The 23,941-nt window shown below is 40.0% G+C and overlaps 1 long non-coding RNA gene across 1 annotated transcript in view; it reads right to left on the reverse strand.

Annotated features, from left to right (window-relative positions):
• LOC109842939 overlaps window positions 3,870-23,941 on the reverse strand; it is a 24,117-nt gene continuing 4,045 nt past the window's right edge. The window contains exon 3 of the long non-coding RNA XR_002247450.1: window positions 3,870-4,573. This is a non-coding gene — a long non-coding RNA (uncharacterized LOC109842939). The remainder of the gene's footprint in view (window positions 4,574-23,941) is intronic.

The following is a 23,941-nucleotide window of genomic DNA, read 5'->3' on the forward strand; positions in this document are numbered from 1 at the left end:
TCCATCAAGTGAACTTAGCAAGTGGCATTGTCGTTTTCTGGAAGCTTGTGAGAGTCAAAATAATTCTCTACATAATGGATTTTTGAATTAGTACAGAAATCATCTGTCGTCATTAATTATATGCATAATAAGAGTTTCTCCATATTTTTGTACATTTTCTTCTCGCTCAGATAGTATTGCTATTATTTGTTGGCCCAAGCTCTGACCCATTACCAAAAGCCCAGCTTCCCTAAAATATCTGTCTATCCCTCTGTTGTCTCTCTCTCACCCGACGGTTCACCTCAGCACGGGTCCCCCTTGTTCGTCCCCTTTGTCCTGCGCCGCAGGCCCTTGTTCGTTCCACCTTGTCTTGCGCCGCTGCGTCTAGGGATCTCATCCCTGTAGGTCGGATCCAACCATCGGGAACCCTTGCCTCTCCTACCTCGTGTCGGCTGCCCCCTTCCCTATATAAGGTGAAGGGCTAGTAGTAGCTCGGTGTGAGAAAAAGAGTCGGTGTCGAGATCCTGAGCTTGGTGCTCTTACCGGTTGTGAGATCATCTCCCCTACCTGAGCTCTGTGCTCCTTCAAAGCTCTGTGCTTTTACCTCTTTGTGAGATCTGGAGAGAGACTGTGTAATAGTTGCTTTTCTCTTGTGTTCTTGGTGGTGCACAAGAGAGTAGATCGGACTGGTTGAGCAGGCTTCTGAGCCAAACAAGACGACGTCGATCCTCAACAGATAGGTATTTCGTGTTGCAACTTATTGGACTTAAATTTTCTCCACTATGAAAAAGTAGTGGAAAGACAACTTCTTTTATCAATTGCAGTCACTAATTTGGAATAAATTACAACTACCCACTACACAGTTTACCGATTGTTAAAAAAGAAGTTGATGTAGAACAAACTGCGTATATATTTATGGAGAAACCGGACCATCAAAAGCCCAAACGCGGGCCCAGCCGAAGAAAATAAATTTTATCCACTCACCATAATACCTACTAAGTCAAACCATACAATTACAAAAGAAAAGGTCAACTAGAACTCCACTTGGATTAGAATAGAAAATTTAACAAAGCACATGATGTCGACTTCTTTCGAGGATCAAATTTGCTCAAGCACGTGTTAGCATGGTATGTTCCTCTATAATTCAATTAGAATTTTAAAAATATGTTTTGAAACTTGATTATTGTAGAAATGAGACAATTTGGTACAATTTAAATTGGTACAATCAATTTGGGATCACTCAAATTTTAAAATGTATTATAAAAAGACTAAAATAAACAAATGTATTTTAAAATCTCATTAGATTAAATATTTTTAAAATGCAACCCCCTAAACGTATGTTTTGAAACTTAATGCAAAATCAATTTCCATCAAGTGAACTTAGCAAGTGGCATTGTCGTTTTCTGGAAGCTTGTGAGAGTCAAAATAATTCTCTACATAATGGATTTTTGAATTAGTACAGAAATCATCTGTCGTCATTAATTATATGCATAATAAGAGTTTCTCCATATTTTTGTACATTTTCTTCTCGCTCAGATAGTATTGCTATTATTTGTTGGCCCAAGCTCTGACCCATTACCAAAAGCCCAGCTTCCCTAAAATATCTGTCTATCCCTCTGTTGTCTCTCTCTCACCCGACGGTTCACCTCAGCACGGGTCCCCCTTGTTCGTCCCCTTTGTCCTGCGCCGCAGGCCCTTGTTCGTTCCACCTTGTCTTGCGCCGCTGCGTCTAGGGATCTCATCCCTGTAGGTCGGATCCAACCATCGGGAACCCTTGCCTCTCCTACCTCGTGTCGGCTGCCCCCTTCCCTATATAAGGTGAAGGGCTAGTAGTAGCTCGGTGTGAGAAAAAGAGTCGGTGTCGAGATCCTGAGCTTGGTGCTCTTACCGGTTGTGAGATCCTCTCCCCTACCTGAGCTTGTGTTCTTGGTGGTGCACAAGAGAGTAGATCGGACTGGTTGAGCAGGCTTCTGAGCCAAACAAGACGACGTCGATCCTCAACAGATAGGTATTTCGTGTTGCAACTTATTGGACTTAAATTTTCTCCACTATGAAAAAGTAGTGGAAAGACAACTTCTTTTATCACAAGAGAGTAGATCGGACTGGTTGAGCAGGCTTCTGAGCCAAACAAGACGACGTCGATCCTCAACAGATAGGTATTTCGTGTTGCAACTTATTGGACTTAAATTTTCTCCACTATGAAAAAGTAGTGGAAAGACAACTTCTTTTATCAATTGCAGTCACTAATTTGGAATAAATTACAACTACCCACTACACAGTTTACCGATTGTTAAAAAAGAAGTTGATGTAGAACAAACTGCGTATATATTTATGGAGAAACCGGACCATCAAAAGCCCAAACGCGGGCCCAGCCGAAGAAAATAAATTTTAACAAAGAACGAGTTATATCTCTCAAACCGTACGTCAGAATTAGACGAATTATATATGTAAATCGCGTGTTTTTTCGAGATGGAGTCAACCAAACTCACCGTTGTTTGGTTTCCCGCCGTCTGTTTCGCAAAATTCCCTCCGGATTGAGAGATATCAAAGTTTTTGTTAGTTTTTTACTATTTTAGTTAGGTAATGTTTTAGGAGTCTGTTTTGATTAGAAAGCAAATCCGTTTTGATTCTAAATTTGACCAATTTACTTCACTAATTATAGAAAGTCTTTTAAGGAGAATTTTGTCATTTCTATTTTTGGCAAAGTTTGAGCGGAGTCTTGTTTATTTTCTATTTAAGCAGAGTATTGTAAACCCTAGAGGTATTATTTTTTTATCAATAAAATTCCTCTTTAATATTTTCTTTGTGGATTCGAAAATCATTTTTTGTGAATTCAGATAATACTACTTGGTGGGTTATGAGGTTTTTAATTGTGTGCTGCGTTAGAAGTGATATCTCCACTATTTTTCACAATGTTGAGATGAAAAGCTGAAAACATGAACAGTTTTACAGCTCGCGTTTGGTTATGCGTACGGCTTAGATAGAAAGACATTGCGGATGACAACATCTGAATCTAGTTATTCGATCTATATGAGAATATATATACTACTAATTATTTTCATTTCATTTTCTTGATAAACACGGTTGATTCTTGTTGGTACCGAGTCATGCAGTGTCCGTCATAAGCTATATCCGACTTGACATATGATTGCTACTTTAATTAAATTATAAATATCTTTAACTGTTTTGGCTGCCTCCACCTGTTCACTCTTGATTGATAACCAAGTAAGCTCGTAAGCATTTTTCCTTTTTGGGAGTCAGCTACCTAAACCTTATACTTCTATTTAGTTCAAGCTTTATCCAGCCCAAGTTATCGTATCCTTTTGAATAGGGATCCTATATAAAAAATAAAAAAAGGGTTCTATCTTCTGGAAAAAAAGCAGCTGGCATTTTGCATAGATGTGATGCATATATGTCTATTAACATCATAAGGTTGGTGATCTCTAATGTCCTGGTGGTACAATATCACAACATTATCTTGTATGATTAGATTAATTGTATGGCATAAATCACTCCAATTTATGAAAAAAGATTAAACAGTTACACAACACCTTGTAAGTCTTCCACCCCGCATCATAAGCAACTTATCTTATCGATGACGGCAGAAAATAAAATCAAAAGATTACTTTCACCATATTAATAATGTCAGATTATAAAATTATAACTCTCACCCCACATGACCTTAGATTTTTGATGTAGTGACAACGTCCTTTGAATTTTTGACTCTTACTGATTACAAACTTCTAAAGCTAAATAAAGAATTAAAAAAACCATGCGATTCAAGAGAAATTATTTGGACCAATCATTAAGACCATGGTCTTTTTTCAGGCACAAATTTAGACCATCATTTTGACAACACCAAATCAAGAATACACCAGAAATAGCTTGCTAAAGCAAATTGAGTCACATATATCACATAATTTTATCATATGCGTAGAGAAACAAACAATTAATGTCCTGCATTTATCACCATCCCAGCGGAGGAAGCCTGTTTCATTTTCCAGTCATAAGACACGCTTATAACAATAATTTAACATAATCACCTATAGCTGTCCAATTAAACACTGTATATATCGACTTGAGTGCAGTGTTAAATGTTAACATCAGCCCAGCATATGAGTGCTGTCCGATGCTCTATTCCGCAATAACGCGCTCATCGTTATCCGATTAAGATCAAAAGGAGCAACATTAAAAGGAAGGTTACACAAAAGAATAGCGCTCTAGAGAGTACAGGAACAACGACGCGATAGGCGAGGCAGCAAATGATATGCGTCTCTGATGATGAAGAAGCTAACAGCGAGGCCAACTAACCGGTCATCAATGCATGCACATAGGGAAACGGCTTGTACACGAAACTGATGCTAATTTCTGTCAGAGATCAAGAGGGCCCCTAGATTCCGAGTGCATTAATGGCTCAACTGCAACCATAAACCAAACCTCCATGCATGAAAGAAAGCACACTGGTAGCTGAATCTTTCATTATCGTGAAGTATTGGACCGTCCGTCTTATTCTTTTCTGCAGGGCTGGCTGTAGGCTTGGGACTGAACTTTGTTGTTAGAATACCAAACCGTAGCTGATCTGGGCTGGCCCCCCCTGCAATAAAAACCAAAAACCAAAGAGATGTTGTCAGCTTGTCCTCCCATACCGTGTCATAATGTTGCAATAAATCATAACTAGAAGGTGAGTATGAAGGTCAAGTGAGATGGCTGAGCTATATGTGCAGGCATTACAATTGACAGACAAATGTATTATGTATAGAGCAATTACAAAATTAAATTTTTTTAAAAATTATCAGTAAAATACCAGGACAGAAGCAGACTATTAGTCACCAATACGTACATAGAAAAGAATGAAACAGGAAAGTATTTAAGGTAGCGAACCAAAACCTAAAGAATGCTAAACGAGATTGGAAAAAAGTGATCCTCAGAAGCTAAGCCAACTACAAGATACAGGCCTATGAATTGATGGTAGCAGAGCTTTGTGCAATGAAGCAAATTAACCTAGTGAACTGTTAATGCAAGACATTGAATATTACACGGCCTCACGGGAGAGTAATTTTTTAACACCGCATGTCAATAATGTTCATTTGGCCAAAAGAAGGAATAAGGAGATAAGGTCACAAATGGCAGTAAGCCATTAAATATACTGGACCCTTCACATGATCTTATGACTGTTGTAACCCATAAGAACTAATTGCTACAATTACTCCATCAAACTCTGCACCTTCTACTAAAATTATTTGGTAGGAAATGGTAGATGAGAAGGCCAAAAGATGTCAAATATTTAAATAGATATGATTGGCGCATTTGCAGCCCGGTCAACAGCTACGAGTTGTTAGGATGTTTAGGGCGTTTCTCTCCACCCGTAGTCTTTCTCAAGACAATTAAAGGTGTATAAAATATAATATTCAACTGTTTTCATGAAAACTGCATATTTTTTTCAACTTGTATCACTACAACGGGTACTCACCACCCCAAAAAGAATCCAGTCATGTATACTGTAGGTTTCTACTAGGTAAATTGCTTATTCACGAAAGTAAATTGTTATAGTACACATACAACAACGCAGCGAAGGCATAAAGAGTTCTCGCATTGTTCTACCAAAACTAAGTTCACAAGGCACAAGATGAATTAAATAACTTCGCATTGTTCCTCCAAAATTATGTTCGAAAGGAACAATAGTAAGCTATTTTTAGTGTTTATGCAATACCTAACTAGAGCCAACTCAATAGCAGGCAACTCTCCATTCCATTCAAGATACCTAGAACTTGACGATTTGTATTTGCTCACATCCGCTTTGTTTACCCCTGAGTGTTATAAATGTAGTATATCAGGTGGAACAATCCCACATATCGGATGTGGCTGATATCCGAATACCCAGGGACATTTAGTAAAAATTGAAATATCAGCAAGGATAATTCATATACATAACATAGACATACTCAAGGAAATCCTAACTTAAAAAAAAAAGTAAAATTATGTAATGTTTAGGGGGCTGAGAGCCTGAGAACTAAGAGGAGTCACGAGAGAGGCAGGGAGAACGAGAAAGGGAGGGGCTTACTGCTAGCAATGTACAGTCTAAAGTGAAGGAAGGACAGATAGAAGAGGGGAAAGAGACTCTTGACACGAAAAAAGGCGAGGCAAATTAAGCTCTACTATTATTGTAAGATTTATATAACGAGGGTTCATGTTTTGGTCTAGGGATCAAGTGACCCATAAACTCAAACTCAAATTGTAAAACATGTTAACTGGAAACTTGATATGCGTTCATTTTGCCCACTTTTTCAAGTGTTGCTTTATCTATCAAAAAAAATCTAAAAAATCACTTGATATATCATGAGAATTCAAATATATCGCAGATAATTACCCAAAAATAATAAATGTCATGCAAAACCCTTTGCATTGCAGCAAGCCTTACAAAATAAAATTTTGGATGACATGTCAGACATTCTGTCCAGTTATACATCCCCAATTAAGCTTACAAAGTAACAGTATGGAATTGGTATCCGTAAAACAAATTTAGAAGAGATCAGCTTAATTGCATGATATGTTGTTTGAGTGTACTTGAAAATTTTCAAATTGAAGGTTAGAAAGTTTGACCCTAAATGAAAGTGCATTCTTTTCTGGAATGTCACCTGGCAAGAAGATACCATGAGTCAACACATCATTAAAATTAAGGCTTCAAATTACAAAGAATTCCCAAGTAAGATTTGCTTAGTCAGTCAATTAGGGAAATAAAGAGGGTTATAAAAGAAGAGGTGATCTATACTTGGAAGCATACCAAGTGCGAATTGAACAGAACTATCAGAAACATACAAAAGTAAGCGTATGTTGTACTGAGTTTTTATTTTAGTCAATAATGTTCTCATGATTTGTTCTGAAAAGTAACTAAATATATAACTTACATGTGTTTATGGCACGAAACCCATATCTAGTTTTACCCTTGTCCATGTCATTTATTTAGCTTCCTCAGCTAACTATGCTCCATCAATGACCATGTTACACAGGATTTATGAGAATATTTTGGATGTGATTTATGATAGTATATTCTTAAATAAAAAACAAGTCCCATAATTGGGAGCGTTTGGAAACCGTGGCGTTTTTGCTGTTTCTGATTTTTTTTTTTTGGACAATGAAACGTGTTTGGCAACCGGGACGTTTTTTTGACTTGACCCTTTACAAAATCCAAAAAATAAACACTTTTCTCAAAACACCAAAAATGTGTTTTGAGATTATGTTTTTTCATCTAAGCCGCTGCCCACAGCGGCGCCGCCCGTGCGGCCGGCCAGCCACCCGCCAATAGTCATCGTCTGCCTGCCATCCGTCGGCCCGGCCGTCGCCGCCCGCCGCCACCACCACCGCTATATAAATAATAATTATAAATGGTGTTTTCAAAACATGTTTGAAAAAAACACCATGACATGGTGTTTTTCTACAAAAACACTACAATAAAATCACTTTGATTACCAAACACACCTAATTAATAAGTTATTGATTTTTCATGTATCTTGTGCTTAGGATCATGTTTTTAAATCTCACGCATGTATAAAAGTCCATCATGTATTGGGTCATGTTTCATGTAATCAAGTTCATACATCCATGAATCTCAGGTTGGATTTCAATATCTTTACATGCTTTACATGTAACGCCCCGCCCCGGAATCCCGGAGTCGGTACGTTATTAGATCTGATGGACTGGCCTCACAAACCACCACATGTCTTTTCAGCACGTTTTGTCCTCACTCACGCGCTCCCTGGAAAACTTCCCAGTGGGTCACCCATCTTAGAATTTCTCCAGGCCAAGCACGCTTAACTTTGGAGTTTCTAAGAGTTAGGTTCCCGAAAAGAAGATGCATCTTGGTGGTATGAGTATTCCAATCAAATCTATCAATACTAATCACATTACCCTCTTGGGGTATTACATACTCCCCCACTTAAACTCACAACGTCCTCGTTGTGCCAAACCATATCATCTAAGACCGTACCATCCGTGTGAGATTCTAGAGGTGGCTCCTACGGCCTCAAGAGGTGGCTCCCGCCCTCTTGACGTAGCACTTTGCGCCGCATAGCACTTAGCTCTCACAATTCCGGTTGGTTTGGCTCTGATACCATTTGTAACGCCCCGCCCCGGAATCCCGGAGTCGGTACGTTATTAGATCTGATGGACTGGCCTCACAAACCACCACATGTCTTTTCAGCACGTTTTGTCCTCACTCACGCGCTCCCTGGAAAACTTCCCAGTGGGTCACCCATCTTAGAATTTCTCCAGGCCAAGCACGCTTAACTTTGGAGTTTCTAAGAGTTAGGTTCCCGAAAAGAAGATGCATCTTGGTGGTATGAGTATTCCAATCAAATCTATCAATACTAATCACATTACCCTCTTGGGGTATTACATTACACATGTTATATAATATGGTATGAATCTTTCTGGAGGTTTAACAGTTGGCACTGTACCCAATTATAATGTTAAACATGCACAATACTCAAAATATCATACTCAGACTTGTTTAGCACGCATCTTCAGGCACCTAAAGGGGTTCTGGAAATACTTCTTAATGCATGAGATTCTTATTGTATGAGATTCTTGCATCCTTTCCAAAGCATTGCTTTAAAGAAAAAAATGGCTTTCAAGTCAGTGTTCTGAATGTTGATGAGTATTACAATTCACTGCTATCCTTCATTGATTTGGCTGTTGATGAAGGGTTTATATCAAGCAATGGAAGACACATCATAACACCCTTTTAAGCATTGCATTTCGTCATGGCCATGATAGAGGACAGGCAAGTATTCAACTTTTTCCTATCATTTTTGTGGGAGAACTGCTTTGGCAAATGATGAGAGAACACAAATAAATGGTCTTTGTCATATTTGCTTTGGAAAAAAAAAAATGCAATGATGGGCTAGTAGGATGCCTAATAGGTTGTAGTAAATTGTGCACCGTGAGAGCCTCTTTTGCACTTTCCATCACAATAAATATAAAGGTTCAGGTCATCTCAAATGATTCATCATGAACTTCCTTTTTTGCTTTAATTGATTCATCATCAAACTTCCTTTTTTGCTTCAATTGATTCATCATCAATTTCCTTTTTCAAATAAGTGAGACATCTCTTCATTTCAATTATGTATTGCTCTTTTCCTTTGCTTTCTAAGATTTCTATATTCCTTTACATTCTTACTATGGCAATGCAATGTTATTATTTTTCTTTTTCTCTTTTTGTTCTTTGCATGGATTTTTCTTTGCGTCTTAATGCAATGGCTTTATTCTTCTCCTCCTAAAGGAACTAACACCGTCGACCACAAGCATCGGGATGGAATATGCTAGTCTCCATCTTTTCCATTCTCATCATCACCATCATCGCCCTTTTGTGATCACATATGGGTTGAAGTTCTCGGCTCGTGGGATGAAGCCACATGATCCCACATAATTTGGTAAACATTTTGTTGCTATTTTATTAAGCTGTCAAAAATGTAGATAGAATCAACTTAATATGGTATGGACCCCACGAAGGGCAATTTGATCATTAAACAGAGCCCAAAGACTCGTCGGACATGATGAAAAAGCCCACATTATGGAGTGGCAATAGAGGTACAACAACATTGTTCTTCCCTTTGCAATCAAACTCTAAATATGCTGAATTTTGACTGTATCAACTAACATCTTTAATAGTTTTTCACACAAGTTGTTCGATATATGTTTGGCTTCTTCATTGCGAAGCTTTTTGTAACCGTCATCTTGCTTGTCGCTGTAGGCTGTCAAAAAATCACAATAGATAGCTGATCCCCATCAAAACACCGATGATGGAAGTTACAATCTCTTGGTGGTATGAGTATTCCAATCAAATCTATCAATACTAATCACATTACCCTCTTGGGGTATTACATTACACATGTTATATAATATGGTATGAATCTTTCTGGAGGTTTAACAGTTGGCACTGTACCCAATTATAATGTTAAACATGCACAATACTCAAAATATCATACTCAGACTTGTTTAGCACGCATCTTCAGGCACCTAAAGGGGTTCTGGAAATACTTCTTAATGCATGAGATTCTTATTGTATGAGATTCTTGCATCCTTTCCAAAGCATTGCTTTAAAGAAAAAAATGGCTTTCAAGTCAGTGTTCTGAATGTTGATGAGTATTACAATTCACTGCTATCCTTCATTGATTTGGCTGTTGATGAAGGGTTTATATCAAGCAATGGAAGACACATCATAACACCCTTTTAAGCATTGCATTTCGTCATGGCCATGATAGAGGACAGGCAAGTATTCAACTTTTTCCTATCATTTTTGTGGGAGAACTGCTTTGGCAAATGATGAGAGAACACAAATAAATGGTCTTTGTCATATTTGCTTTGGAAAAAAAAAAATGCAATGATGGGCTAGTAGGATGCCTAATAGGTTGTAGTAAATTGTGCACCGTGAGAGCCTCTTTTGCACTTTCCATCACAATAAATATAAAGGTTCAGGTCATCTCAAATGATTCATCATGAACTTCCTTTTTTGCTTTAATTGATTCATCATCAAACTTCCTTTTTTGCTTCAATTGATTCATCATCAATTTCCTTTTTCAAATAAGTGAGACATCTCTTCATTTCAATTATGTATTGCTCTTTTCCTTTGCTTTCTAAGATTTCTATATTCCTTTACATTCTTACTATGGCAATGCAATGTTATTATTTTTCTTTTTCTCTTTTTGTTCTTTGCATGGATTTTTCTTTGCGTCTTAATGCAATGGCTTTATTCTTCTCCTCCTAAAGGAACTAACACCGTCGACCACAAGCATCGGGATGGAATATGCTAGTCTCCATCTTTTCCATTCTCATCATCACCATCATCGCCCTTTTGTGATCACATATGGGTTGAAGTTCTCGGCTCGTGGGATGAAGCCACATGATCCCACATAATTTGGTAAACATTTTGTTGCTATTTTATTAAGCTGTCAAAAATGTAGATAGAATCAACTTAATATGGTATGGACCCCACGAAGGGCAATTTGATCATTAAACAGAGCCCAAAGACTCGTCGGACATGATGAAAAAGCCCACATTATGGAGTGGCAATAGAGGTACAACAACATTGTTCTTCCCTTTGCAATCAAACTCTAAATATGCTGAATTTTGACTGTATCAACTAACATCTTTAATAGTTTTTCACACAAGTTGTTCGATATATGTTTGGCTTCTTCATTGCGAAGCTTTTTGTAACCGTCATCTTGCTTGTCGCTGTAGGCTGTCAAAAAATCACAATAGATAGCTGATCCCCATCAAAACACCGATGATGGAAGTTACAATCTGACGACTTCCAGAAGGCTACAATTTGAAGACTTTCACGTAGATCGCTGAAGGTTACAATCTGACGACCTTCACGACAACCGATGAGAGCTCTAGTTCAACAGCCTTCACAATCAACATCGAGAGTTACAATCTGACGACTCTTGCATATCAAAGAGCTAAAGTAAAGATTACAAAATAACGATCTTTACAAAACTTCGATAGAAAGAGACTACAAATCGACGGTCTCCTCAAATCAAGACGTGGAAGTCCTCCCCGCGTACCAGCATCAGGATGCGCCGCGTTCATAGCCACGAACGCAGCTCAAATGCAGCTCCAAAAGTTGCAAACGCAGCTCCAAAAGCTGCAAACGCATCTCAGATTCGGCCACCAACGCAGCTTCCAAATCGCTGTAAACGCAGCCTTCAAACGCTATAAACGCAGGTCACATCCAGCTCCAAACGTAGCTCAGATCCGCTGCCAAACGCAGCTCTTAAATCGTACAAACGCAGCTTCCAAATTGCTGTAAACGCAGCTCAGATCCGCTGCCAAACGCAGCTCTTAAATCGCTGCAAATGAGCTTCCAAACGCTGCGTCCGAGCTTCCAGATGCTGCGTTCAAGCTTTTAGGCATTGCATTTGGACACAAAATTCATGCCAGAACGCGGGCCTGCGTTTGACTCGTTCAAACACGAGCTGAACGGTTCCAAAACCGTTTCTCACGATCTGAGGGGATCACAACTCCACTCAGAAGTGATTTAAGGGGCGGTTACATCCCATTAGCCCCACTTAGGAGCGAATTAAGGAGGTGGTTACACCCCTTAATCCCCTATAAATAACTGAAAATCAATTCAGTTCAAGGGTCGGTCTGTTGGAAATTCTTGACAGCGAAAAGAGGATCCTTCATCATTCGGTTGGAGCTTTGGAGATCGACAACAAGATCTTCTTCATCCTTGGCTTATAACCGACTTTCGGTTAAATCAACTCTTTCGTAGAGTTTTAAACTCGTTCAGAGTTCTTCACAACGTCAAATCGTGAGGAGAAGACTACGTTCCAGTGAAACAAGACATCGGATCGTCAACGAGAAGCAAACTCGACGCGAGCATTCGAGGGAGGCATCTCATCGCCACTGTGAAGAACCCAGATTTAAACAAAGGGGAGAATCCAGATCATTCTCTTCTCTTTTATAATCAGGAAATCCAATTGTAACTGAGATTAAAGGAATACAAATCAATTTTCTTTCATTTCTTTTACTGTAAATTTTTCACAAACAAAAGATGGCGACTCTGCTGGGGACGAGCTTCTCTAACGAAGAAGTGGTGACGCAATCCGACGTTCATCTCATTGGAACAACCGTCGAAACTCTTATTGTAGAGTTTGATCAAGCCAAGTTTGAGGAGGCCCTCTCATCCGGATCCCTTAGCCCCAAGGCTATGCGCAAGATCAGCAAAGTTTTCAAGGAGACTAAAACTCCAGATGTGGCCGACTCGCCGAAAGTAGCTGTCCCTGTGGGGGTTGCACTGTCATACAGTCCCCTTCTGCGAGAGACGCTAGCTTCGCACAACTCCAAAAAAGTCGATCCTTCAATCAACGCGAGCTCCGCGTTTTTGAGCCCAACGCGAGCTCTGCAGAGCCAAGCAAACGCAGCCCTCAGGGTGGCGTTTCACAAGCAAAACCTAGAGCTCAGGCATGCGTTCGGGTGACGAAATCCAATATGGAACCTGGTGTATACCGTGGAGTTCGGCGCTGCCTCCGAACCCCGCCGGGGGGGTATTCCATCCCCCGACCCCTGGCCAGGGGCGCGCCGCCCCCTGGACCCCCGGCTCGCTGACCGGGCAGCGAGACCCCCGAATACTCTGCGTAGCGCGACTAGGTTGAGGGACGGATATAAGAAGTTTATGGATTCAAGGCATCTCAACCAGATCCATATTCACCAAGAACCAGTCCTGTCCAATCATGGACTGGGGGTTCCAATTCAAACCTCACGATCTGTGAGTAGTTCTCCTCGAATCTTCACAACAGATTTGAGAGAGTTCATATCGAGAGAAAGACCGATGCAACAAGTCATTCGTTCATTCCAATATGAACGGCTGATTTCTACGGGCCTCTCGGGATGTCAATGCTGCTTATATGCGGCCCAACTGTTAGTGTTCAACCAATTTACGAATGTTGTTTTGCCCAACCAACGACGACGTTCTCACAAGAAGAAGTCTCCAGAGACCGAGTATCCTGAAGTCACTATCAATGTGATCGGAAGTCCTAATTCCGATGACTCAGAGACAAGTCGTTCGCCGACCGTCAGAGAAATCGCTAACGAGTTTGAAGGAATCTACCAACGCACTCGGACGCGAACATGAGCCATTCCCCCTGTCAACTATCGGAGGTTAGCCACAGGAACTAATTCCGATGATGAACACTCAGCCATTGCGGAGTCTCAATCATCAAGCTCTTTCATTGGGCATGAGAGCTTCACCCACATGGCAGAACATTCTGAAGATCTTTCAAAGAGGGTTGCTGAGCAAGACGCCATGCTCAAATTACAGCAGAAGACCCTCAATGAACTCCTAGACCTGTTGACTCAACTCGTCGCAGACAAGGCTAAATCTCAGAAGACAGATTCGCCACCTAGGCAAGAATCCTCCCGGAGAGGAAAAACTTCTTCATCCCGACCTCACACAAGCAAAGGGAAAGAAAAAGTGGTTGATGACACGGCTTCTGACCAAGAAGTCCACAACCTGATGAAGGAAGAGAGACAGAGAACGAACAAATCTCCAGTCTGTCAAAATGGAAGAATTGAAAGCCTGCCTCAATGTCATTTCTAACAGAAGCGAGCTCCAAGAAGAGGGAGTTGTCAGACCCTATCCTGCTGAATGAGATGCAGCCCCTTATCCTCCAAAATTCGAGGTCCCGACGCTACAAACTTTTGACGGCACGGGATCACCGAACCAACATATCTATCATTTCAAGTCACAGACTGGGAATGCGATATCAAATGACGCCATACTAGCTCGATTATTCATTGGCACCTTCAAGGGAGTTGCCTTTGAATGGTTCAGGAAACTTCCTGTGGGATGTATCCAAAAGTGGACAGATCTAGAGAGACTCTTCCTGTCAAGATTCTTTGAAGAGGATACAGAAGTCTCCATTCATACCCTCCTCGCCACTAAACAGAAGAAGAGGGAGTCTGTCAAAACTTTCGTCAAGAGGTTCCGAAGCATGGCTCTTCGATGCCCGACAACTTTCGTCAAGAGGTTCCGAAGCATGGCTCTTCGATGCCCGACAGGTATGACACAGTCTACCTTAGTAAAGACATGTCGACACAACTTGCAGACCAACCTTCTAGCACAAATGAGGGTTGCAGAATGCCGTTCTTGGAGACAACTAATCTCTCAAGGCGAACAGGCTCAAAAGATTATTGCCAGGATCAAAGCTGAAGAACAAAGTAGGCAGGATCAACCTGAGCAATCGGACCAAGCCCAACCATCACATGAGCAATCGGACCAAGCTCACTCTTCCCAGTCAGAACCGGAAGATACTACGGCCACTGAAGCTAAACCTCCTCTTCAGTAGGATGGCAGGTCCAACAACTATCACGTTAACAATTACCTCTGATAGTCAACCTAATTAGATAGTGGCCCGTTAGGCGATGTGCCATGTCTACCATTTTCCCCTCTGTACTTGTTCAAGACTGGGGGTTGGTTTATTTGTAGTTCATTCGATTATGAGCAATAAATTTTCTGAGTTGTCATGTTCAATAGAACACCTCCGTCAACCACGAAAACTATCACGTTAACCGTCACCTCTGATAGTCCTTTTCCTCCAAATTCCCCCACCAATCCTCTTCAAGTAGGATGTCGGGTCCACCAAAACTATCACGTTAACTGTCACCTCTGATAGTCCTTTTCCTCCAAATCCCCCCACCAATCCTCTTCAAGTAGGATGGCGGGTCCACAAAACTATCATGTTAACAGTTACCTCTGATAGTCAAACTCATCAGATAATGACCTACCAGGTGATGTACCTCTATTCCGACTTCATGGATAGTGCCCCACTTGGTGATGTGCCTTGTCTATCTCTTTTTATTCCCCTGCTAAGTCTTAATCAAGACTGGGGGTTGGTTACTTGGAATCCATTAGATTAAGAGTAATAAATCTTTCACATCGTCAAGTTAACATTACACTTCTGACGATCATCACCCCACAGAGTATGAATGCAGCTGGCATCGCTCCAATTTGTCACGTTAATAATATACCTCTGACAATCAACTTATCAATCCTCTTCAATAGGATGATAGGTCCTCAAAATTGCTCAAATCGCAATCTTCCCCAGTAAGACACTAAGTTTTCAAAATCTTAGTATCAAAATTCATCGCTTCTGATGATACACTCACTTAGCAATTCTCCCCAGCGAGACGCTAGTCCCCAAAATCTTGTTCAAATCACAAGTACACAAATCCTGTCACGTTAACACTAAACCTCTGATAAAACCCACTTATCAATCTTCGTCAATAGGATGATAAGTCCACAAAGTTGCTCCAATCGCAACACATTCTCTTGTCATGTTAACACCATACCTCTGACAATCTACTTATCAATCCTCACCAATAGGATGATAAGTCCACAAAGTTGCTCCGATCGCAACAAATTTCCGTCATGTTAACACCAAACCTCTGACAATTAACTTATCCACTCTCCCCAATAGAGCGATAAGTCCTCAAAATTGCCCTGATCGCAACATTTTCCTGTCATATTAATATCACACCTCTAACAAAATCAACTTATTAATCCTCTTCGATAGGATGATAAGTCCATAAAGTTGCTCTGATCGTAACAAATTCCTGTCATGTTAACACCAAACCTCTGACAATTCACTTATCAATTCTCTTCAATAGGATAATAAGTCCACAAAGTTACTCCAATCGCAACACAATCTTGTCACGTTAACATCATACCTCTGACAAAAACCCACTTATCAATCATCGTCAATAGGATGATAAGTCCACAAAGTTGCTCCAATCGCAACAAATTCCTGTCACGTTAACACTAAACCTCTGACAAAATCAACTTATCGACTCTCTTCAATAGAGCGATAGGTCCTCAAAGTTGTCCTGATCGCAACATCTTCCTGTCACGTTAATATCACACCTATGACAAAATTCACTTATCAATCTTCTTCAATAGGATAATAAGTCCATAAAGTTGCTCCGATCGCAACAAATTTTTGTCATGTTAACACCAAACCTCTGACAATCCACTTATCAATCCTCATCAATAGGATAATAAGTCCACAAAGTTGCTCCCATCGCAACACAATCTTGTCACGTTAACATCATACCTCTGACAACCCACTTATCAATCCTCGTCAATAGGATGATAAGTCCACAAAGTTGCTCTCATCGCAACACAAATTCATGTCATGTTAATATCACACCTCTGACAAAATCAACTTATTAATCCTCTTCAATAGGATGATAAGTCCACAAAGTTGCTCCGATCACAACAAATTCCCGTCATGTTAACACCAAACCTCTGACAATTAACTTATCGACTCTCCCCAATAGAGCGATAAGTTCTCAAAGTTGCTCCGATCGCAACATTCTCTTGTCACGTTAATATCAAACACCTCTGACAAAATCAACTTATCAACTCTCTTTAATAGAGCGATAGGTTCACAAACCAGTCAAGTTAACATCACACCTCTGACAACCAAACCAACTTATCGACTCTCTTCAATAGAGCGATAGGTCCATAAAATACTGTTAGGTTAACATCACACCTCTAACAGACAAACCCCCCCAATGAACTTGTTAATCCTTTTTCAACAAGAATAGCAAGTTGTCATTATAAAATCCCCAACGAATTAATTATTTTCTGGAATTATCCTAGTGATAATAAAGAAAATTTCTGAATTTCACTCTAAGCGAAAATTCATGCCAAGTTAATATTACACCTCTGGCGCTTCTAACTTTCTTTCAGTGTTTCAAGTAACACAGGAAGAAATAACGACAAAGTCTACGTATTCAACATCGTAGCACCAAAATCCATGTCTTTTACGTATGGGGGACTTTATCTCGATCCCTAATTAGAGATAAACCTACGCCTAACACGCGTTGCCGGTTAGTCGTTTCCCGTGAAAATGACAAAGTCTATGTATTCAAAATCATAGCATCAAGTCTAAGAGGGTTCATTCTCTTAGCACAACATTACATGTGGAACGGACTTAGACAATCCACATGCTAGCCCGACTCAAACGGTAGTCGGTAAAGGCTTATCAAATCCGTTGATGGCTGAGGGTTTGCCAAAAATCCTATGCACGTTTGCAGGCCCATCAGCTTAATGGATGTGAGCCGAGACTTAAAACAGATGAGCTAAAGACAAGTCTCAAAGACTTAGTCAAAAATGCACGGAAGCCACATCCATGTCTTAAGTCAAAACGTTGAGGTAAAACCCGCGATGCAAAAACCGAACGCCGAGGTCACACCCGTGTTCCAAATTCAATATGCAAGGGTGAGACCCGCATCTCAAGTTCAAAATGCAGGGTTCACCCCCACATTCCAGAAGCAGGATTATGGCGCATACCTTCACACAGGTCCTACGTGGCAAATCCCTTCAACCAAGATGCCTTCGAAGCAAATGCAGAGAACAAATCCTTTATAACAAGGAATCAACAGCTCCAAGATCAGAGCTGAAATCCAAAGTATTCCGAAAATTCGTCTCAGTCAACCGCGAACTTTCGAAAACTTTGGAGGGGGTTCTGTAGGCTGTCAAAAAATCACAATAGATAGCTGATCCCCATCAAAACACCGATGATGGAAGTTACAATCTGACGACTTCCAGAAGGCTACAATTTGAAGACTTTCACGTAGATCGCTGAAGGTTACAATCTGACGACCTTCACGACAACCGATGAGAGCTCTAGTTCACCAGCCTTCACAATCAACATCGAGAGTTACAATCTGACGACTCTTACATATCAAAGAGCTAAAGTAAAGATTATAAAATGACGATCTTTACAAAACTTCGATAGAAAAAGACTACAAATCGACGGTCTTCTCAAATCAAGACGTGGAAGTCCTCCCCGCGTACCAGCATCAAGATGCGCCGCGTTCATAGCCACGAACGCAGCTCAAATGCAGCTCCAAAAGTTGCAAACGCAGCTCCAAAAGCTGCAAACGCAGCTCAGATTCGACCACCAACCCAGCTTCCAAATCGCTGTAAACGCAGCCTTCAAACGCTATAAATGCAGGTCACATCCAGCTCCAAACGCAGCTCAGATCCGCTGCCAAACACAGCTCTTAAATCGTACAAACGCAGCTTCCAAATTGCTGTAAACGCAGCTCAGATCCGCTGCCAAACGCAGCTCTTAAATCGCTTCAAATGAGCTTCCAAACGCTGCGTCCGAGCTTCCAGATGCTGCGTTCAAGCTTTTAGGTATTGCATTTGGACACAAAATTGCCAGAACGCGGGCCTGCGTTTGACTCGTTCAAACACGAGCTGAACAGTTCCAAAACCATTTCTCACGATCTGAGGGGATCACAACTCCACTCAGGAGTGATTTAAGGGGCGGTTACATCCCATTAGCCCCACTTAAGAGCGAATTAAGGAGGTGGTTACACCCCTTAATCCCCTATAAATAACTAAAAATCAATTCAGTTCAAGGGTCGGTCTGTTGGAAATTCTTAGCAGCGAAAAGAGGATCTTTCATCCTTCGATTGGAGCTTTGGAGATCGACAACAAGATCTTCTTCATCCTTGGCTTATAACCGACTTTCGGTTAAATCAACTCTTTCGTAGAGTTTTAAACTCGTTCAGAGTTCTCCACAACGTCAAATCGTGAGGAGAAGACTACGTTCCAGTGAAACAAGACATCGGATCGTCAACGAGAAGCAAACTCGACGCGAGCATTCGAGGGAGGCATCTCATCGCCACCGTGAAGAACCCAGATTTAAACAAAGGGGAGAATCCAGATCATTCTCTTCTCTTTTGTAATCAGGAAATCCAATTGTAACTGAGATTAAAGGAATACAAATCAATTTTCTTTCATTTCTTTTACTACAAATTTTCCACAAACAGTCGCTCCATCGGTGATAATATGCTTAATATTCACTGGCTTCAACTTTTCAATTGCTTTCTCCAATGTCGCATATATAATTCACATCATGCTTGTAGGCCAATGCATCCTGTGAAGCCAAAAAAGCACATTCTTCATCTGAATGCACAACTATATTCATAATGCTTCTCATCTTTTGATTACTTTAAACATCAGTCATTATAGAGCACCCATTAAGTACATATCACGCCCCAGGGCCACGAGCCCGTTGGCGCGCACAAGCCATGGGACCCATCGAGAGCAACCCGATGTTGACTAAAAATCCACTGCCAAAATAGTAGCACTAGTTGTTCTTAGGCATTGGGTTTCTCTCTTTAACCCACTAATATTTTTTCACACTAGTACATATGAGACTAAAATTGGGGTGTCACAATCACCCCACCTTACAAAGACGACGTCATCGTCGTCACGACATGATAATTGGCACATCCTAGTATCGTTATCAGGTAATATGGACTCTAGAGGTGGCTCCTACAGGCTCTAGACTTGGCTCCCACCACATCCACACGGTGTAACACTTAGCCTCGTGTAACACTTAGCTTCATACTTCTGGCTGGCAACTGTTTTGATATCATTTTTCACGTCCCGGGCCCATTGGCGCGCACAAGTCGTAAGACCTACCGAGAACAACTCGATGTTGGCTAAAATCCACTGTCAAAATGCTAGACTAGTTGTTCTTGGATCTTGGGCTTTTTTATTTAACCCACTAACATTTTTTCACACTACTCCATGTGGAACTAAAGTGGGGGTGTCATAGTACAAGTCTTAACCCAGTAAGTGTGGACCCCGTCGTTTTCTCGTCACACCCTGACGATAGGGGTGCACAAAAATATCTGTATCCGAAGAAATATATATTCATTAGGATACAGATATGTTTACTATAATTTATAACCATTAAAATATAGCTACAAATATAGTTATTTAGTGAAATAATCGAACCTGTATCCAAAATAAAAAATATCTAAATATATATCGCACATACTGTTGCAATAGTTTTAATCCTTAGATTAATGCATTTGAGGTTAGTTTTGATTATCAAGATATTTATTCTTAGCTATTCAAATATAACGAACATATAATGAACTTTCTTGTATCATATGAACTATATTTTTTCCAATATTATCTAGTTTACTCATATCCGTATTGTATCCGCATATATGTTTGTTTATACTCTATAATGACCGATTCTTAGGATGATCGAAAGATGAGAAGCATCATGAATAGAGTGGTGCATTCAAACGAAGAATTTGCTTTTTGGCTTCACAAAATGCATCGGCTGACACACATGATGCAATTATATATGCGACTTTGTGAAGAAAGAAATTGAAGAGTTGAAACCATAGAATGTTAAGAAAATCGCCACCAATGGTGTATCAAACACAGCAACAGGAAAAAGCTTGATAATTAAGAAGCCAAATATATTTTGAACTTGTGTTGTACACACTATTAGTTTGGTGTTAGTGGATGTAACCAAAATCTGCCCTATTCAAAGTGTGTGAAGGGAAGAACTATGTTGGCGCACATCTACAATCACACAGTCTCCATATCACGAGAGAAATTGCAAAAGAGGACCTTGTGAGATTTAGGGTGATATGATTTGCTAGCACTCCTCACTTTGGACATGTTGAGAGATAAGAAAGAGTTGAAGCAAATGTTTGTCTCTAACGAGTGGATGGAATGCGATATTTTCGCAAAAGAAGCGAGGAAAATTTTATAATTTTAAAGTTAAAACTCACTAATTTGTAACTAGAGATACTAAGTATTGTATTTTTTTGCATTGTCTTACCAAGTATAGTATTGTACTTTTGTATTGATTGTTTATAGCCTTGCAGCTTACTGAGATCATTCTTAGCAACAAGATTTGAGCCAGTGTTGATCTTGCCCTTAGGATATTTTCTCCTTTGGTGAAGGTTATACGGAGAGTGGATGATGATAAAATTTCGTTAATGAGATATGTGTATGGCGAATTGTTTATGGCTAGGATGGAGATTAGAGAGGCCCTTCAGGATGAAGAGAAGAATATTTTCCTATATGGAAGATTGTTGATAAGAGATCAGATACCACGCTTAAAGAACCACTCAATAAAGTAGGATATTATTTGAATCCCTACTTCTACCGTCCATTTCTTATAGAGATTGAAAAGCATGGAAACTTCATGAGTGGTGTCGTTGACTGGATGAAGAAATTTTATCTAGATGACAGTGACACTCTTGGTAAGATTGCATCTCAACTCTTTGATTATCAACATAAATTCGGAAGAGAGCTTGCCAGAAGCTAAATGAAAAAACATAATCTTAATCCGGGTAAATATACATTTTCCCATTCAAACTAATTCAGTGATTTTTATTTGGAGTTTCAAAATATCAATTGTTTTCACCTATGAATTAATTGGTTTATATAATGGAATCTTTTGGGGAATGATGCTACCGAATTGAGGATGATGGTAATGAGGATTTTGAGCTTGTCAATTAGCTCTTCAACTTGAGAAAGGAACCGTAGCATTTTTGAGAGGGTAATATCTCGTTTAAGTTTTAATAATATTAGAACACATTTTAGATGGAGAGCATATTTGGAAAATTTTGATTATAATCCATTTGGATGGTAATCCACAAATGGAGTGGAACATAATCCAAGTGAAATGTAATATAGAGTTTGGTAAATTTAGTGGATTATAATCCATTTTCAATGGTAGAGTGTTTGGCAAACATATAGGATATAATCCACATTATTGTCCAAATGACTAAAAAAGACATGAGATTGGTGGTAAGTATTAAATGAGACCCTAATTTTGTGAAATCATAAAAGATATAATTATCTTTTTCCTGGTCAGACCTTGGGGTTTATAATCCATCCAAAAATAAGCTACGATATCCTAGCTTATTTTTTGATGGATTATAAGTTAAAATTAGCAACTTGCTAAACATCTCAAAGTGGCTTATAAGCCACTTTGACCATTTGCCTAACATACTCTAATTTATTCTTTATGGTTCTAATTTGTAGATTCATACGAAGAAGAGAAATATACTAACTCATAAGAAACTACATGATCTAGTCTTTGTCAAGTTTAATGCTAAATTAAAGAATAAACATTCCAACAAGGGTATAGATAGAGATCTCTTACTTGCCTACAACCATGAAGAAAGGTCCTCCAAGTGGTTGATGAACACAAAGAAGAGTGGAGATTGTGATGAGAGTGACACTAAGTTTGGATGGAGTTTTTCAGGAGGGGAGGGAGAGGGAAGGTGAGGTTTACAATGCCAATTCTCCTAACAGTTGTGTAAAGTGCTCTAAGATTTTGGCCGCTAATAGGAAGAAGGTGTAAGAAGCTGTGGATGCTAATTCCAGAAGGAAGAAACTGAAAGAGATGCATATCATGGAATTGCAAGATGAAGCACAGTTCGACAAGCCGGATGCAACGACTATTGAAGAAGGATAGGAAATTGTCTCTTCTACACATACAACGGATGGATCTTCAAAGAGGTCTAGCGACCCGACCGTTGGGCCGATGGATGCTTATACTGCTAGTGATCCCTTGCTAGCAAAAAGAACAAAGGGAAAGATGATTCAACCTGGAGTGAATGAAGCTTATACGAAGGAGAAGAGAGGTGGGGTCCACAAGCATGTTGCTAGATGGACATATGAGAATAGCATTCCTTTTCATGCCTTCTCTACCGACTCCTTTATGTGGATGTACAGCGCTATTGGGGATTATGAATGTACCTAACGACCGTCTAACATGTATATGTTGAGGGAGCATGAGGAGGAGTAGGGGAAAGTGGTTGTTCTATAATAACAGATGCTTGATCAGATAGGAAGATACGGTCGATCATGAACCTGTGCATCCACAGGAGGCTAGGCATGACTTTTTATAAGTCGATTAAGTGCTCCGGGGGTCACACACTATGGAATACATTTTTGAGTAGATGGATGCATGCATTGAGGAGATTAGGCCACAGAAGGTCATTCAGGTTGTCACAGACATGCTTCTACAAATATGGCGGCGAAGCAAATACTGAAGGAGAAGAGGTCAAGTATCTTTTGGACCAGTTGTGCAGCTCATGCTATTGACATGATGGTTAAGGGCATTGAGAAGTTGTCAACCTTCAAAACAACCATTGATAAAGTGAAGGCCCTTACCGTCTTTATCTACAGCCACCACAAGATCTTGAGCATGATACGTCACGTGTGTCAGATGAGGGAGATTGTTAGACCTGGAGTCACTCGCTTCGCCACTGCAATCTTGACCCTGTGAGTGTTCATGAGAAGAAGCTGAAGCTAAGACTCATGTTTTTCTGATGAAGAATGGAGGAAAAACAAGCAATCCAAGACCGCAAGGGGTAGAAAAGTGGAGGCTATTGTTTTGTGTGAAAGTTGGTGGCAATCTATAAACAAGTTATTAAAGATTATGCTGTCCTTTTTCGCATGTTGAGGGTGGTCACTAGCAACTATGGACCCTCAACGGAATTTGTTGTGGGGATGCTTGAAGACACACAGGAGGAGATCAAACTTGTTTTGAAGAAATAGGAGCGTGTATGAAAGTCGGTGATTGATATTATACATTTCAAGTCTGAGGATCGA

Source organism: Asparagus officinalis, chromosome 5 (genome assembly GCF_001876935.1).
Source record: "Asparagus officinalis chromosome 5, Aspof.V1, whole genome shotgun sequence".
Taxonomy (NCBI): domain Eukaryota; kingdom Viridiplantae; phylum Streptophyta; class Magnoliopsida; order Asparagales; family Asparagaceae; genus Asparagus; species Asparagus officinalis.